The following is a 19,629-nucleotide window of genomic DNA, read 5'->3' as shown; positions in this document are numbered from 1 at the left end:
GTCCAGCCTGGGCGACAGAGCGAGACTCCACCGCAAAAAAAAAAAAAAAAAAAAAAAGACTTGTAAAGTTATCTTAAGGAAGAAAGCATAGTATTGACATGGGAATGAAGAAACCAGGTAAGGAAACAGAAGGAAAGGGCCAATATATATACCCCATGCATCTCTGGAAACTTGATTTATGACAGAGATAATGGATTACCTTTTTTGTTTGTTTGTTTTTTGAGATGGAGTCTCACTTTGTTGCCCAGGCTGAAGTGCAGTGGTGTGATCTCGGCTCACTGCAATCTCCGCCTCCCAGGTTCAAGCAATTCTCCTGCCTCAGCCTTCCAAGTTGCTGGGATTTACCGGCATGCACCACCACGCCTAGCTAATTTTTGTATTTTTAGTAGTGACAGGGTTTCACCATGTTGGCCAGGCTGGTCTCAAACTACCGACCTCAGGTGATCCACCTGCCTTGGCCTCCCAAAGTGCTGGGATTACAGGCATGAGCCACCATGTCTGGCCGTACTGGATTATCTTACCAGGAAAAAAAAAACTCAACTGGAGGCTTCCCTCATACCACACACACAAATTAATTACAAGTAGATTAAAGACATCAATGTAAAAGGTAAATTTTTAAAAATTTTAGAAGAATATATTTTCTAGAGGAGAGGATTTTTCTTTCTTTTTAGAGACAGAGCCTTGCTCTGTCACCCAGGCTGGAGTGCAGAGCACTCTTGGCTCTCTGCAGCCTCGATCTTGCAGGATCAAGTGATCCTCCCACCTCAGCTTCCTGAGTAGCTGGGACTACAGGTGCGCACCACCACACCCAGCTAATTTTGTTCATTTTTTGTAAAGATGAGGTCTCACTATGTTGTCTAGGCTGGTCTTGAACTCCTGGCCTCAAAGAATCCTCCTACCTCAGCCTCCTAAAGTGCTAGGATTACAGGCATGAGCCACCACGCCTAATTGGGACAGATTTCTTAAACAGGATGTAAAAGCACTGTTCATCAAATGAGGGCAGTAAAAAAAAAAAAGCCACAAACTAGAAGAAAATATTTGCAAGGGGTTGGTCTAAACAATGATAAAGAACAGCTACTCATGACAAAGGAACAAATTAGTCCATATAAAATAGGAAAAAAAAAAGTCTACAAATAGGGATTTCACAAAGGAGAAACCATGCTTGGCAAGTACATTTATGAGTATATGCTCAACCTCATTTGTAATCAGAGAAATTCACACTAAAGCCATTTAATGAGATACCTTTATACATTCATTCATGGTATACCATTATACATTCATCAGATTGGCAAAGATTAAAAAGCCTGACAATACCAAGGGATGGCAAAGATATGGAGTACCTGGAACTCTCAAACATACTTGGGGATGTCAATTTGTACAACCACGTAAGAAAACAGTTTGGCTTTTGTACTGTGAAGTCAAACACATGCATATCCTACCACACAGCAACTCTACTCTTAGCGATGTATTCTAGAACAATGGTTTCAAACAGGGATGCACACAATGATTTTCCAAGGAGTTACAAGAAACTGACAGTCTTCAGGGAATCTATTCAGACAAACTTCCAAATGTCCTCTTCTCTACATTTCCCCTTTCCCGCTTCCCCTTTCACAAGTGATTTTCCTACTTTCCCTTTCCCATGCCTAAATCTTTTCTTTGATGCATCAGCGCAGGTTGCAGAAAGTTCTAGATTGTCCGATTTAGGTGCACTGAGACATATTGATGTCAGAATTGAAAAAGTGAATGACTAGTGATTGCTTTATAAACCTATTGCAAGTCAGGTGGTTTTCAATGCATTGTGCTCAATGACATGGAAGAGGAAGTAAGAAAGTTACCAGCTGGTATAATTTTTTTTTTGAAGTAGAATCTCACTCTGTCACCCAGGCTGGAGTGCAGTGGCATGATCTCAGCTCACTCCAACCTCTGCCTCCCAGGTTCAAGTGATTCTCATGCCTCAGCCTCCTGAGTAGCTGGGGCTACAGGCGCAAACCACCACGCCAGCTAAGTTTTTGTACTTTTAGTAGAGACGGGGTTTCACCGTGTTGGTCAGGCTGGTCTCTAACTCCTGACCTCAGGTGATCTGCCCGCCTCGGCCTCCCAAAGTGCTGGGATTACAGGTGTGAGCCACCACGCTTGGCCAAAAATATTGTTTAATAATTTGAGAAATTAGGTCAGAGAAAGTTAAAATAAATTAAAAATTCATGCTATGTACATATTTCCAGCATAGAGAATATGAGCAATAAATGGACTTTAAGGAAACAAATATTAAAATAAAAACTTGGGCCCGGCGTGGTGGCTCACGCTTGTAATCCCAGCACTTTGGGAGGCCGAGGTGGGCGGATCACTTGAGGTCAGGAGTTCAAGACCAGCCTGGCCAACATGGTGAAACCCTGTCTCTACTAAAGATACAAAAAGATACTCTCTCCAAAAAAAAAAAAAAAAAAAAAAAAAAAATTGAGGGAAGAATAAAATGAATATACAATTTCAAGAAAAAGAAATGGAGCAATGTAAGATTTCTGAGTGTTGAAGAGGCTGCTCATGAAGTTTCAAATTGGATACCAGGGACGCTGCATTGGTGGCATTTGTATTCCAGCATCCACACTTTAAAAAACGGTGTAGTTTACTGGGCGCGGTGGCCCACACCTGTAATCCCAGAACTTTGAGAGGCCAAGGCAGCCAGATCACTTGAGGCCAGGAGTTTGAGACCAGCCTGGCCAACATGGTGAAACCCTATCTGTACTAAAAATACAAAAAAAATTAGTGGGGCATGTTGGCAGTTGCCCGTAATCTCAGCTACCTGGGAGGCTGAGGCAGGAGAATACCTTGAGCCTCGGAGGCAGAGGTTGCAGTGAGCCAAGATCATGCCACTGCACTCCAGCCTGGGTGACAGAGTGAGACTCTGTCTCAAAAAAAAAAAAAAAAAAAAAAAAAAGTGTAGCTTGAACAGCTGTATTGCTGTGAAGAGGCTGGGCGTGGTGGCTCACACCTGCAATCCCAGCCCTTTGGGAGGCTGAAGCTGGAGGATCTCTTGAGCTCAGCAGTTTGAGACCAGCCTGGGCAACATAGTGAGATGAGACCCTATTTCTACTAAAAATAAAGATTAAAAAAATAGCCTGGTGTGGTGGCATGCACCTGTAGTCTCAGGTACTCAGGAGGCTGAGGTGAGAGGATTGCTTGAGCCTGGAAGATCAAGGCTGCAGTGAGCTATGATTGTGCCACCACCTGAGTGACAGAGGGAGATCCTGTCTCAAGCTAAAAATAAAAAAGCCACTAAGAGAGGCAAATCATATTTATTAACAATCAGGACTGGGTGCGATGGCTCATACCTGTAATCCCAGAACTTTGGGAGGCTGAGGCTGGTGGATCACCTGAGGTTGGGAGTTTGAGACCAGCCTGGCCAACATGGCGAAACCCCATCTCTACTAAAAATACAAAAAATCAGCCAGGCATGGTGGTATGCGCCTGTAATCCCAGCTACTCAAGAGGCTGAGGCAGGAGAATCGCTTGAACCCAGGAGGCAGAGGTTGCAGTGAACCGAGATCGCGCCACAGCACTCCAGCCAGGGAGATAGAGTGAGTGAGACTCCGTCTCAAAAAACAAAAAACAAAAACAAAAACAAAACAAAACAAAACCAGATTAGGCCATTTCTTGCTTTAAATATTTGACAAAATTCCTAATACTTTGGTATTCCTAATTTTTTGTATAGTACACTTGAAATATAATAAAATAAAATTATTTTATTTCAAAAATTAAAGGTTTGTGTAATTATCTTTAAATGTTAATATTTACAATGTGCCAAGATTATATATTTTTCAATGATTACACGTATGATTTAAAAAATTGAGATTTCAACTTTAAAATATGTGAGTGGATATATAATTTTTCAAATTCTTTTAGGGAGTCCATGAGGGGCGAGTTGGAAGACCATAGACCTAGGGAAACTCTTGCACACTAGAAAAGTGTGTGAGAACATTCCTGGCAGCCTGGTTGGTGATGGTAAAAACTGGAAACTCGAATTGTGCTGCATTCTGGAATAGTACAAATGAATGAACTCCATTCAGTAATACACAACATGGACACATCTTGGAAAATCTGTTCAATGTAAAAAGAGAATGCTTCCAGTTTTATAAAGCTCAGAAATAAGCAAAAGTACTTGTTATGTATAATAACTAAACTATCTTTTAAAAAGCAAGGGAACAGCCTGGGCTCAGTGGCTTATGCCTGTAATCCTAGCACTTTGGGAGGCCAAGGGGGAACAGATCACCTCAGGTCAGGAGTTCGAGACCAGCCTGACCAACATGGTGAAACCTCGTCTCTACTAAAAATACAAAAACTAGCTGGGCGTGGTGGTGTACGCCTGTAATCCCAGCTATGTGGGAGGCTGAGGTAGGAGAATCACTTGAACCCAGGAGGTGGAGGTTGCAGTGAGCTGAGATTGTGCCCCGTACTCCAGCTTGGCCAGCAGAGCAAGACTGTCTCAAAAAAAAAAAAAAAAAAGTAAGGGAACAATTAGCACAGCATTGAAGATAGAGGTTACCTCTACGGGAGAAATACTCAGGGGCATTGGTAACTTTCCAGCACTTCAGTAGGATGGTGGGTTATTTTGTTATTCACTGTCATAGCTTATATAAATCCCATTCTAGCATCACAGCTTATCCAATGAAATCTATTTCTCAAATTTAAATATATAGGAAAATTAAAAGAATAGCACGTGAACTCCTGTATACACATCACCTACATTCAATAGTCGCTAATATTTTGTTGTTGTTTGTGGTTGAATCACTCTAAACCCTTCATGCATCTTCTGAGAATAAAGACATATGACTAGTTTACTCTGAAATCATCACCCACCTAAAAATATTATCAGTAATTTTACGGTAGCCTTCAATTCCCAGTCCATATTTGGATTTCCTCAGGTGCTTCATATGTTATAGCTTAAAAAAAAACAGCAATCAAGGTTCATAAATTGCATTTGATTACTATGATTTTTAGTCTGTCTTTCAAGAAAAAGTTTTGCTGGGTGCCGTGGCTCACGTCTGTAATCCTAGCCCGTTGGGAGGCCAAGGCAGGCAGATCACTGGAGGTCAGAAGTTCAAGACCAGCCTGACCAACATGGTGAAACCCCATCTCTACTAAAAATACAAAAATTACCTGGGCATGGTGGCAGGTGCCTGTAATTACAGCTACTCAGGAGGCTGAGGCAGGAGAATTACTTGAACCCAGGAGGTGGAGGTTGCAGTGAGCCGAGATTGCTCCATTGCACTCCAGCCTGAGCGACAGAGCGAGACTCCATTTAACAAAAAAAAAATTTTTTTTAATTTTTAAATTTTTGTTTGTAGAGATGGGATCTCACTATGTTGCCCATGCGGTCTTGGACTCCTGGCTTCAAGCAATCTTCCCACCCCAACCTCCCAAAACACTGGTATTCCAGGCATGAACCACAGCGCCCAGCCGAATTTGAGTCGCTCTTATTCTAGAACACCTACCTCCCCTTCCATGGCATTGATTTTTTGAAGGCTTCATGCAAGTATCCTCATGAATGCTCTCCTGACTAGATTTGTCAAAGTATTATTTTCTTCTAGCCTTTGTATTTCCTATTGCTGATGCCTTGCTTAAAGTTCTGAGGGGTAAAAAGCCTCTAAGAAGAGACAAATGATGCATTTTACTGTATAATTTTTATGTAAGCAAAATCTGTCCGTTCTTCTAAGATTTTGATTTTTATATTTTGATGAGGCAAGCCTTCTTCAGCCCAGAATTCTAAAAATATGCCATATTTTTCTAATACTTTTGGATTTTGCATTTGCTAGATGAATTCTATTTGGAATTTATTTTTGCCTGTGGCAGGGTAGGAGTCTAAGGATACTTGTCCCTGAATGGTTGGTTAACTGTCCCTCCCTACTTATAAATAGTTCATTTTTTCCATTGATGTGATGTGCTACTTTTATGGAATTCTGAATTCCCATATGTTTATGGTCCACCTTCCAGAACCTAGATATAACTCTCATCTATTTGTTTGTTTGTTTGTTTTTGAGACAGAGTCTCGTCTTGTTGCCCAGGCTGGAAGGCAGTGGCATGATCTCTGCTCACTGCAACCTCCTCCTCCCGGGTTCAAGTGATTTTCCTGCCTCAGCCTCCTGAGTAGCTGGGATTACAGGCATGCATCAACACGGCCGGCTAAGTTTCATATTTATTTTATTTTATTTATTTGTTATTTATTATTATTATTTTTCGAGACAGAGTCTTGCTCTATCACCCAGGCTGTAGTGCAGTGGCAAGATCTTGGCTCACTGCAACCTCTGCCTCCCGGGTTCAAGCAATTCTCCTGCCTCAGCCTCCTGCATAGCTGGGACTACAGGTGCTCGCCACCACGCTTGGGTAATTTTTGTATTTTTAGTGGAGACGGGGGTTTCACCATGTTGGCCAGGCTGGTCTTGAACTCCTGACCTCGTGATCTGCCTGCCTTGGCCTCTCAAAGTGCTGGGATTACAGGCGTGAGCCACCATGCCTGGCCAAGTTTTGTAGTTTTAGTAGAGATGGGTTTTCACCATGTTGGCCAGGCTGGTCTCAACTCCTGACCTCAGGTGATTCGCCAGCCTCAGCCTCCCAAGGTGCTGGGATTATAGCATAAGCCACCACGCCTGGCCTGATTTATTTGTTACTTCCTGCTCCAACGCCACATCATCTTAATTTTTCTAGTTTTGTTATCTGATGTGGGGAGTTCCTCCTTGTTCTTCATTTTCCACTTTTTCTTAGCTAATTTTTTGCATCTTCTCTTCCAAATGAATTTTAGAATCATCTATTTGAGTTGTTTTGAAAAACCCATTTGGACTTTTGACTGCCAATGTGCTGAATTTATAGGCTACTGGAGGGTAAGTAAGGTGACATTTTCACAATACGGTCTGGTTGCGCGCGATCACGGGCCAGCTCTCCTGTTGTTCAGGTCTCTGCTGTGCTTCTGGAAAGATTTAGAATTTTGCTCATGTGAGGCTCACACATGCCTTCTGCAATGCACGTCTAGGTGCTTAACAAATATCAGTTGCTATTATAAATGGGAACCTTTATCTTACACGAAAATTTCAGATGTTATCAGTGTGCAGTTGATTTTTTTGTGGGTTTTCTCTCTCCTTTTCCAATATTTATACCCCCTTTTATTCTTGTCTATTGCACTGGCTAGACCCTCTAATATAGTAATGCGTGGTAGTGGTGATAATTTGCATCTTTGATGTGTTCCTGACTTTGCCAGGGATGCTTCACTTTGCTTTTTAATCTACTGCTACATCAGGTTTCAGTTTAGCATGTGTACACACATGCACCCCACCAAGCCAGGGCTTAGATCCCTCACCCAGGGATGTAGTTAGTAACATTTCAAGGGGTGCTCAGGCCTCAGCATTGCCTTTTCACACAGTTGTGTGGCCTTGGGCAGGTTCCTGACCTCTTGACGCCTCATTCTGTTTTTTTGTAAGATGGAGACAATTATGAGCTCCTAGCTAGGGGATGCTTAACTGCTTCGTGGCTCTGCTACCCTGGCTTTAGATCACGGCGTTAGAGGGGATCATGGTGTTAGAGGGGATGGCACGCTCTATAGGCAAATGGGTCTAAATAGATCATGAAAGATTTTAACTCAAAAAACTGTGTTTTCCTTAGGATGTCCTCAAGAACACAGTGACAAAACATGTATCGTGTAAAAATCAGTTAGTTACTTAGACCTCCTTGCTCAACCTCTTCTGGGAGGCTTCACTATGCTGATGGGGGGCCTGAGCCCCCAGAGGCTGTTTGAAGTCCCATATTCAGCATTTTCCACATATGTATGTGACCACAAAGTCCTCTTTGAGGTTCCATAGAGCAGAACACTTTATTTCAGGTGTGGCGGTAAAGGCTTAACAACCGGCTCTGGGGGTGGGTGTCTGTGGCGGGGAGGACCTTGATTTGTAGCATTTGCCAATTTCCGTGGTGTAAATACTCCCACCATGGCCCATTCCCAGCTACCCATGTGATGTCACGGAACACAGAATTGGGAAGAGGTACTCAAGAGCAGCTCGTGGGAGACGGTGGAAGCCACCGCCAGCACATCACTGCTCGGGTAACTGACATCTCACAGGACCTCTGCTCCCTGAGCGCTAGATGGTGACGCCACTCACTGTGCTCCAACATAGGTCACAGTGGTTTGTGTTTCTTGGAGAAATTGTTTCTGTGCATGCATCAGTGTATATAAATGGGTAAATGCTATGTTATGTGTTGCATTTTATACTAGCAGAGATGTTTTAGTCTGTACCTTGACTTTTTAAAAATTACTATATCATGGTCACTTTTCCATAATCAGAATACACAGAACATATGGAAGGGCCTGGCTCTTTTGGCCCATTTGGCCCATATCTTCTTCTTTTTTTTTTTTTTTTTGAGACAGTCTTGCTCTGTCGCCCAGGTTGGAGTTCAGCGGCGCTGTCTCGGCTCACTGCAAACTCCGCCTCCCGGGTTCAAGCAATTCTCGTGAGTAGCCGAGATTACAGGCTCCCACCACCACGCCCAGCTAATTTTTTGTGTGTATTTTAGTAGAGATGGGGTTTCACCATGTTGCCCAGGGTGGTCTCAAACTCCTGAGCTCAGGCAATCCGCCCGCCTCAGCCTCCCGACACCCGGCCGGTCCGTAGCCTCTAACCAGCGCCCTCTATTGGACATTTCAGTGATTTCCTTTCCAGGCCTCTCCCGGGATAGTCAGGGCTGAAGGGAACAACCCGGTTCTCCCCAAGCACACATTTCTGGGGCCTTGAGGTTCCACTCTGGGCAGCCTGGCTCAGTCCTGCCTGCTCCCCATCGTGGACTCCTGCAGAGTGGCTGGGAACTGATTTATCTGGGGTGCTACTGCCTAATAACGAGCCAGGAAGTGCCCTTTCCTGAGCTCTTGGTGCTTTCCCCTCCCCCAAACCCACAGACAGGACAACTCTCTGGTGCGATGCAGCCGGAGGAGGTGGAGATTCTCAGGACCTTGGAGCAAGGAGTCTCAGGCTGTGGCTGCTGTGTCCCATCTGTCTCCATCTCCAGATTCTGGGTTCTTGGCAGAGCAGCTGTTTCAGAGACCGTCTGAACCTGGCTCAAAGCAGGTCCCAGGGCACACCAGGACACTGCAGGCAGAGAAAGCCAGCAGCAGCAGCAATTGTGAGTTCCTCCTCGCAGCCACTCGGAAGTCCACACGGATGGTCTGTCCAGCTGCTTTCCACCTGGCAACTCTGTGTGGCCAGGGCTGGGAGCCGGGGCAGACATTTCAGTGTAATTACAGCTGATGAGATGAGTTTCCAGAGCAGTGAGGGGAGGGCAAAACTGATTTATTCAGTATATTGACTAAACACTTTATGCAAGGTGTTGTTTTGGGTGCTGGGAAGAAGTGGACAGTGAGGTAGAAGTGTGGCCTGTCCTCCTGGGATCCATGTTCTGGAGAGGATGTAGACTCCAGCAGGTAACAGTGAAGGTGTGCGATCGCTCAGTAGCGGTAAGCGCCCCAGAGACAAAGAAAGTGGAATAAGGGAAAAGAGAGTGTTGTAGGTAGGGACTGAGTTACAGGGTCAGGCTGTGCTTCTCTGGGGAAATGAGCTTTGAACCTAAAGAAGGCACAGGAGGAGCCACGGGAGGACTGCACGAGGAGCTAACGGGGCAGGGGCCGGGGCGGGGGCGGGGCGAGGGGGGACTGCAAGTGCAAAAATGGGAACTCATTCAGATTGTTCAGAAAAAGCAAGGCCGGTGTGTCTGAGGGTGGGGGGCAATGCATAGGGTTGCGGGGGAGCTTGAGGAGGAGACATCAGAAGAGGAGGCAGGCCAGATCACGTAGGACCTTGCAGGGCATGGTGTCTTGCTTTTATCCTAGGGGTGCCAGGAAGCCGTCCGTGTGGCGAGCACAGGGGTTTCATGAGCTGACTTCTTTTTTTTTTTTGAGACGGAGTCTCGCTCTGTCGCCCAGGCTGGAGTGCAGTGGTGTGATCTCGGCTCACTGCAACCTCTACCTCCTGGGTTCAAGCAATTCCCCTGCCTCAGCCCCCTGAGTAGCTGGGATTACAGGCACATGCCACCATGCCTGCCTAACTTTTTTGTATTTTTAGTAGAGATGGGGTTTCGCCATGTTGGCCAGACTAGTCTCGAACTCCTGACCTCAGGCAATCTGCCCGCCTCGGCCTCCTAAAGTGCTGGGATTATAGGCGTGAGCCACTGCGCCCAGCCAACTTTCACTTTAAGAGGGTTATTCTAGCTTTCAAGTGAAGATGAAACCCAGGGGCAGCAGGAGCAGCGGGAAAGCCAGCTTGGGGCGACTGGAGTAATGCGGAGCTCAGATCTGCCGGGGAGATGTGGTCAACTCTGGGATGGATCTTTGGAGACAATAGGACAGACTGATAGGAGGGAGAGAGAGAGAAGTGTAGGATGGCTCCTGAGCATTTGGGCCAGCATCTGGGGAGGGTGAGTGCTGCTTCCCAAGTTGGGGCATATTTAGGAGAGTCGAACTGGGAAGGAATTGTGCATTTCCGTTTGGGGAGTTACACCTGAGGTGACTATTCGCCATTGGAGACACTGTTGCTTGGCGACGGCAACACCTATTCCCGGCTCCTTTTTCTCTTTCCCACCAACAGAACAGAGGCTGGAAGGGATAGATACTTGCTTTTCAAACCTCCCTTGCAACCAAACATGGCCATATGACCAAGTTCTGGCCAATGAGAAAGTCACAGGGAAAGTTTGCTAGAAGATGCTGAAAATCTAGGAATGTCTTTACTCTCCTGATAGAAATGATAGATGTGGCAAGTTCCATCTCTTTATCCCATTATTCTTGCTTTGGACATGAATGTAATGCCTGGAGTCATGGCAGCCATCTTTTGACTGGGAGGTGGCAACCGGTTTGCCAATGATAGTGGAGCAAAATGAAGAAACTCAATTTAAAGAAATAACATAGCTGAGCCACAGACCAGCTCTGGACTGTCTGCCTTTAAATATATTATGTGATAGAATTAAATGTCTTTAGTACAAGCATTTGTTATTTGAGGATTCTATTATTTGCGGCCAAAAGCATTCCTAACTACATTGAATACCTACTCATCAGTGGATATGAGTCTAGAATCCAGGGTGGCAGCAAGGCTAGAGATATAAATTTGGAAGTCACAGGCAAATATTGGACCCTCTGGGACTAGATGAGATTGCCTAGAAAGTACCATGGATAGAGAATATCATAGATTGAGGACTGAGTCCCGGGGCCTCCAACATCTGGAAATCAAAAGAGGAGGGGGCAGACAGGAAACCAAGAGGGACAACAGAATGTGTTGTGTATGTGTGTATGTGCATGTGTGAGCACACACGGCCTCTGCTTTGAGGTCCTATGCTACATGTCTATACACTCCTCTGCAACGTGAATTTTTTTTTTTTTTTTTTTTTTGAGACAGGGTCTCACTCGATGCCCAGGCTGGAATGCAGTGGTGAGATCATGACTCACTGTAGCCCCAATCTCCCAGGCTCAGGTGATCCTCCCACCTCAGCCTCCTGAGTAGCTGGGACTACAGGCGCTTGCCACCACACCTGGCTAATTTTTTGTATTTTTTGTAGAGACGGGGAATTGCCATTTTGCCCAGGCTGGTCTCAAACTCCTGGGCTCAAGTGAGCTACCCGACTCAGCCTCTCAAAGTGTTGGGATGACAGGCATGAGCCAGCACACACAGCCGAATGTTTCATTTACTAGTATATTCTGGACATCTTCCCATATCAGCACATGTAGGTCTACATGATTCTTTTCAATGGCTAATGCTAACCTATCATGTGGATATTCCATAATTTATGTGTCATCCATTAAAAAAGACTTCCATCCTATTGTTTAATTGGCACAAATAGCTAACCATTTGGAAAAAGTAAAAATTTCGCAAATGAACAATGAATGAAAATTTAAATGTAATAAAATGCCATAAAATAATGGAAGTCTACTAGAGAGAAACTGAGTTTTGGATACTCTTGAGCAAGGAAGAAGTTTCTTTTCTTTCTTTTTTTTTTTTTGAGATGGAGTTTTGCTCTTGTTGCCCAGGATGGAGTGCAATAGTGTGACCTCGGCTCACTGCAACCTTTACCTCCCGGGTTCAAGCAATTCTCCCTGTTTAGCCTCCCAAGTAGCTGGGACTACAGGCACCTGGGACTACAGGCACCTACCCCCGGCTAGTTTTTGTATTTTTAGTAGAGACAGGGTTTCACCATGTTGACCAGGCTGGTCTCCGAACTCCTGACCTCAGGTGATCTGCCCACCTTGGCCTCCCAAAGAGCTGGGATTACAGGTGTGAGTCACCTTGGCCAGCCGCAAGGAAGGGTTTTCTAAGCATAGCACCAAAGGCAGGAATCATAAGGGTAAAAAGACTGATTTGAGTTCATAGTGTTAAAATTCTGCACATTAAAAAATCATAAGATTAAAAAGGAAAAAATGAGATAAATGTTATAACGCATTATGTTGTATAAAGGGTTAGTATCCTCTAAGTTAACACATCAGTAACAAAAATATTGTGCCTAATGTCCCAGCTACTCTGGAGGCTGAGGTGGGAGGACGGCTTGAGCCCAGGGGTTCAAGGCTGCAGTGAACTATGATTACACCACTGCACTCTAGCCTGGGTGACAGAGCGAGGTTCCAGCTCTAAAAATAAAAAATAAAATAAAAATAAAAAGATAAATACAAAAGTGAACAAAGAATATGCAAGGGTAACAACACAAAATAGAATTTGCCATTAAACATAAAAAATTCTACCCCAATGGTAATAAAATGCAGATAAACTAAGGGAACCTATTTTTGGCCTTTCAAATTGGAAACAAAAGTAACCCCATATTGGTGAAGTATGGGGAGCCAAGCAGCCTGATTCCCAGTGGTAAGTGTTTCAATCTTGTTAGAGAACTTTTTTTTCTGCCATGAAAAGTTGTTCATGCTCATTTAAGTTTTAAGAAGTAGGTTCTCATGACAATTAAGAGCTCTGTGTGATTATTGATTGGATCTTGGATAAGGGGAAAAATCAGCTGAGAAAGACATTACAGGACAATTGAGGCAATTTGAATAGGGACTGCATATTATATCATATCAATGGTACCCATCCTGGGAGTCATCATGGTCTTGTGGTTACAGAGGAGAAAGTCCTTGTGCTTATTTATTTATTTAAGGCTGAAAAATCCTGCTGTAGCTCCTTTACTTTAAAATGTGGCTGGGCGTGGTGGCTCACACCTGTAATCTCAGCACTTTGGGAGGCCGAGGCAGGCCGATCATCTGAGGTCAGGAGTTCGAGACCAGCCTGGTCAACATGGTGAAACCCCCGCCTCTACTAAAAATACAAAAAAAAAAAAAAATTAGCCAGGTGTGGTGCTGTGCACCTGTAATCACAGCTACTCAGGAGGCTGAGGCAGGAGAATCATTTGAACTCGGGAGGCAAAGGTTGCAGTGAGCCAAGATTCTGCCACTGTACTCCAGCCTGGGTGACTGAGTGAGACTCTGTCAAAAAAAAAAAAAATGCAATATAGTGTGTGTCAGTCTGTCTATCTAGAGAGATGGCCGTGTATTAAAATGTTAACAACTAGTGAGTAGAGATGGGCATCTTTGGGTGTTCACTGAACGATTCCATTCTTCAACTTCTTTGTTGGTGTGACATTTTTCAACACAAACATTTGAAGGGAAGCATAGGCTAGAAGACGGTTTGAAGAATGCTATTTTATTCTTAAAATAAAAGTACAGTGGGGCACAGCAGCTCACTCCTGTAATCCTAGCACTAGGGGAGGCCAAGGCAGGAGGATTGCTTGAGCCCAGCCTGGGCAACATAGTGAGACCCCCCATCTCTACAAGAAATTAAAAAATCAGCCAGGTGTGGTGGCACATACCTGTAGTCTCAGCTACTCAGGAGGCTGAGGTGAGAGGATCGTTTGAGTCTCAGAGGTCGAGGCTGTAGTTAGCCACGATCGCACCACTGCCCTCCAGGCTGGGTGACACAGCAAGACTCTGTCTTAAAAATAAAATAAAATTTAATTTAATTGAAAAGTACATGTGGCCTGGCACCATGGCTCACACCTGTAATCCCAGCCCTCTGGGAGGCCAAGGTGGGTGGATCACCTGAGGTCAGTAGTTCGAGACCAGCCTGGCCAATATGGTGAAAGGCTTCTCTACTAAAAATTAGCTGGGTGTGGTGGCATGTGCCTGCAATGCCAGTTACTCAAGAGGCTGAGGCAGGAGAATCATTTGAACCTGGGAGGTGAAGGTTGCAGTGAGCTGAGATTGTGCCACTGCACACCAGCCTGGGCAACAAGAGCGAAACTCCGTCAAAAAAAAAAGTACATGTATATTTTAAAAAAGATGCCAGAATGCCAGAACACATATCCACACCCTAAGATTGCCTGTCTCTGGGTGGTTGGTCATTGTTCATTTCATTTTGTTTCCTTCTTTTAAAAATAGTTATAGAAATAATAATTTTTCAGACAAGTAATTCGAATAAGCAGAAATAACAAATTAAATTCAAGTTTAACCTCAGGCTGGTGTGGTGGCTCACACCTATAATTCCAGCACCTTGGGAGGCCGAGGCGGATGGATCGCTTGAGCCCAGGAGTTCGAGACCAGCTGGTGTAACATGATGGAACCCCATCTCTGCCAAAAATTAGTCTGGCATGGTGGTACGTGCCTGTGGTCCTAGCCGAGTGCGGTTTGGCAAAGGCAATTTGCCATACATTTGGAAAACCCACACAAGTGGGGTGCAGTCCTGAGCTACTCCATCCCCTCAGGCTACTCCATCCCCTCAGCCTCCTCCGGGCAAGAAGGCTGCTGCTGGCTGCGCCGGCACAGTCACCTGGACGGGTTGCATCTATTGAGTACTTTGTAAGATATTGACAGGACCCTGCACACAAGTGAATCACTGAATCCCTTTAGCCAGAGGCAGCGCGATGCCAAGTTCCCATCATCCCTGCTAGTGGTGTGTGTGTGTGTGTGTGTGTGTGTGTGTGTGTGTGTGTGTGGTAGTTCCCCTTGTAGTGCAGTAAATGAGGGCTTTTTTTCCCCTCCAGCTTTAAAAATAAACAGATCTTGAAAGTGAGTGCAGCTAGCGCATTGGTCAATACCATATGCAAATAAATAAGTGCTAATTGCCTGCAGTGTCTTTGGATGTCAGGCGCAGTTATTGGACCACATTTATGGGCCAATTAGGAGCCTTACTGGACTCTAGTGGTGATAAACTGCGACTGAGTAGCTTCTCGGAACGTGCTGGAGACAGTAGGGCTGATCGTAACTCCTCCCCACTCGCGGCTGGCGTGGACTGCCAGGCTTTTGTCCATTGTACAGCCGCACTGTCATCTTCGCTGTCACCACGGGCAGGTCCGGGTGTAGCGAGGGTGGGGTGGGGAGCCCTGTGCGACCCCAGGCTGGGGGAGAGCCCGCAGGTCAACAAGGGACCCGGCCCCTGAGACACAGGCCATGGCTGAGGTTCCACCGAAGTGCCATGGGCAGCAGAGGAGGGAGGGGTGAGCGAGCCTGGCCCTTCCTTCCAGGGGAACTGGGCGGGCCTGGCTGGAATTTGGAAGGAGGGTCCCTTGGGTGCATCCCCCCCAGCCCATGTTTTGTCCTCAGTCCTGTCACAGTTATAATGAGGTTTGGTTTCCTTTGACCCAAAGAAAATTGCTGCTGCAGCTGGACACTCGACACTCAATTGCTCCAAGGAAGGCAAGACCATTGATGGGCCAGAGCTTGTTCCTTCCTTCATTCACTAGTTGAGTCAGTGGATATTCATTCAGGCTGGTCCCTGGGCCCTGGGTGTAACTCACACAGATCCATGGCCTTGGAGCTCAGGGGAGGTGAATGATCCCACAAGGAAAGGCCTGTGGTGAGTACCGTGGAGAAGGACTGCCAAACACAAGAGCAGGGAAGCCTGACGGGGCCAGGGGCCAGGGGCCAGGTGTGGAGGCCTCTTTGAGGAAGGGACAGTTCATCGGAGACCCCAGAGATAACAAGGAAGAAGACACAGAGAGCAGGGCCTTCCCAGGTGGAGGAAAAGGTGAAGAGCAGGATCCGATCCCCGGGAGGGACAAGAAAGGGCAAGGAGAGAACATTCAGGAGTCCGCATGGTCCCCTGGTGGGAGAGGAGGGGGCTGGGAGGGCAGCAGGAGGCAGGGTTGGCCTTCTGGAAGGTTCCCAGCTGTGTTTGGATGCTGTGGTCAGGAGTCAGTTTGAACTTTATTTCTTCAGATTCTGTAACTTACAGTTTGGTTTGCTCCTTATTGCAATGCTTCCTAATTTTTAAAATTTTTATTTTTCTTTCTTTCTTTATTAGAGACAGGGTCCCGCTCTGTTGCCCAGGCTGGAGTGCAGTGGTGCAATCATAGCTCACTGCAGCCTCAAACTCCTGGTCTCAAGCGATCCTCCCACCTCAGCCTCCCGAGAAGCCGACTACAGGTGTACGATGCCACGCCTGGCTAATTTAAAAAAAATTTTTGGGCCAGGTGCGGTGGCTCACGCCTGTAATCCCAGCACTTTGGGAGGTCGAGGCGGGTGGATCACAAGGTCGGGAGATGGAGGCCATCCTGGCTAACATGGTGAAACCCTGTCTCTATTAAAAATACAGAAAATTAGCCAGGCATGGTGGTGGGCGCCTGTAGTCCCAGCTACTTGGGAGGCTGAGGCAGGAGAATGGCGTGAACCTGGGAGGCGGAGCTTGCAGTGAGCTGAGATTGTGCCACTACACACCAGCCTGGGTGACAGTGTGAGACCCTGTCTCAAAAAAAAAAAAAAAAAAAAAAATTTTTTTTTGTAGAGATGGGGTCTTGTTATGTTGCACAGGCTGATCTTGAACTCCCGGCCTCAAGCGATTCTCTTGCCTCAGCCTCCTAAAGTGTTTGAATTACAGGTGTGAGCCACCGTGCCTGGGCTGCTTCCTAACTTATAATCAATTTGTTTTCAGGATCAAAGTAGTTAACCAATGGTTTTTCCAATTTCAGCATGAGAACAATATATTAATTAAAAAACCCCAAACACTTTCTTTAAAGTCTGTGGCAAAATGTGAGCTTCAAGATATGCCTCAATGTAACTTTTTACAATACAGGATGAGCATCATTTATCCAAAACGTTTGGGACCAGAAGTGATCTGGCTTTTGACTTTTTTCAGATTTTGCAATATTTGCAATGAGATATCTTGGGGAGAGGACCCAAATCTAAATACAAAATTCACGTGTTTCACACATACCTTGTACACATAGCCTGAAGGTAATTTTATGCAACATTTTCAATAATTTTGTGCATGAAACCAAGTTTTGACTGCAACCTGCCACACGAGGTCAGATGTGGAATTTTCCACTTACGGAATCATGTTGGTGCTCAAAAAGTTTTGTATTTTGGAGTATTTTGGGTTTCAGATTAAAGATATTCAACCTGTACATGCTAATGGAGAAAATGGGAACAGTAAAGTAAAAGAAAGAAATAAAAACCACCCAGGATTCCCCAGAGAAAGACAGCACTGTTAACATTTTGTATATTTTTTCCTGGATATTAAAATATCTTTAATTAGAGATCACTCCTGTAAATACTTTTTTATATCCTAATTTTTTATTTATATTATTTCCCCATGTGATAAACACAGTTTGAAATGACTAAATCTTCCTCCCCTTTACAGATGCACGATGATTTATTTAACTCTCTCCCTGTTGGGCTTTGACCTTGCTTCCAATATTGTTACTATAAATACCATAGACATGAACATTTTTAGGCACATGTCAAAGTATTCCCATTATCCCCTGGCCAGATTCGTGGGCACTGAATTCATTCATGTGGTCAATAAACACGTACTGAGCCTCTATCCTGGTGAAGGTGTGGTCCAGGTTCTGCCTTCCTGGGTCATGAGGGAAGCTTTTCAGAGTCTTTGTGCACAATTCCATATGGCTTTGCAGGGGCACTGCTTCCACCAGCAGTGTGTTTGGGTTCGCCTCACCTTGGCCTTGCCAGCACTGCGTGTGATCACAATACAAGTCTTGGCTATGAAATCTAAACATTCAGTCTTGCTTTTGTGACCTGAGAGCTCCCCAGAGCACCTGGCTTAAGTACCTTGGTCTGGGAAGGTGATTCCGTTTCCCACTCCTGGGGCCCTGACATCTCCTAGGAGGGTGACAGATACTCTGAGGTTTACTTAGAGCCCTGGAGGGAAGCTGGGTGTGGACAATGCTATGGACAGAGGAGGAGCCACTGAGCAGCAGCAGGGCAGGCACGGCCTGGCCCCCGGCTCTCTCCTGGGGAGGGAGTGTTCTGTGTGCTGACCGAAGGGTGCGTGTGAATGGTGGGGAAACAAGGTGGCTGGGCAGGGACGTGAGCCGCCTATTCAAAAACTGCTCTCCCCATCCTTCCACATCACCCCTCCCCCCATTTCCCAGCATCCCTTGCAGCCCTGAGGGACCCCGCCCAGTCTGGTCAGTGGTGTGTAAGTGGAGGCATGAGGGTGGCTTCTGGGGAAGCTGGTTAAGAGGGACCGACTCAGCTGCCTCTTCTCTCACCTTCTCTTCTTCTCACTGGAATGCAGATGCTGGAGATGCCCCTCTCGGGGGTGCCCAGAGGTAACAAGCACCTGGGAGCCATGGTTGACCAGACAGCCGGGAGGAGGCTGGGCCTAGCAGACTCTGCAGCTGTTGGCCAGCCCAGGCTTGCCTCTCTTTTGGGAGGAAAAAGAAACCCTTCATTTATTTAAGCCGCTGTTTTGTAAATCTGTTATTAAATTCAACAGATAAGCAATATGCATTTTTTTTTTTTCAGACAGGGTCTCGCTCTGTCACCCAGGTTGGAGTGCAGTGGCATGATCTCGGCTCACGGAAACCTCCACCTCCTGCACTCAAGCAATCCTCCCACCACAGCCTCTCAAGTAGCTGGGACCACAGGCATGCGCCACCACGCCTGGCTAATTTTTTGTATTTTTAGTAGAGACGGGGTTTTGGCATGTTGCCTAGGCTGGTCTGGAACTTCCGGTCTCAGGTGATCCGCCCACCTCGGCCTCCCAAAGTACTGAGATTACAGGCGTGAGCCACCGTGCTCGGCCATCTATATGCACTTAAATGGCATTGATTCCTCCTAAAAGCACCTTTCCTTGTGCTTTTTTTTCTTCCGCATTTCTTAGAAGACAAGTCAGCCCAGTACCCTTGTGCATGAGGCCTGTGGGTGTCCTGTGACTGCAGGTGACCAGGTCTGTGTGCTGGGTGAGGGGCTGCCCTGCCTGTGGCCTCACATTCCATGTTGTGGCCGTCCACGAGGCATTTTGTGGCACTATGGGCTCCCACACCATGGGAAAACTTCAACAAAAACTGTCACTAATGTGTCATGAGATCACGAGGTTCTCTATTTCTTGAATGGAAGAGTAGGGGGAAGAGGACACCCCTATATTTGCAGAGAAGACTGTCTGGAAGGCATTCCCAAAATTAGTGGTGGCATTTTTTTTTTGAGATGGAGTCTTGGTCTGTCGCCCAGACTGGAGTGCAGTGGCATGGTCTTGGCTTGCTGCAACCTCCACCTCCTGGGTTCAAGTGATTCTCCTGCCTCGGCCTCCGGAGTAGCTGGGATTACAGGCATGTCCCACCACGCCCAGCTGATTTTTGTATTTTTAGTAGAGACGGAGTTTCACCATGTGGGCCAGGCTGGTCTTG

The sequence above is a fragment of the Pan paniscus genome, chromosome 13 (assembly GCF_029289425.2).
Source record: "Pan paniscus chromosome 13, NHGRI_mPanPan1-v2.0_pri, whole genome shotgun sequence".
NCBI lineage: Eukaryota > Metazoa > Chordata > Mammalia > Primates > Hominidae > Pan > Pan paniscus.
This window is presented reverse-complemented; position numbering follows the sequence as displayed.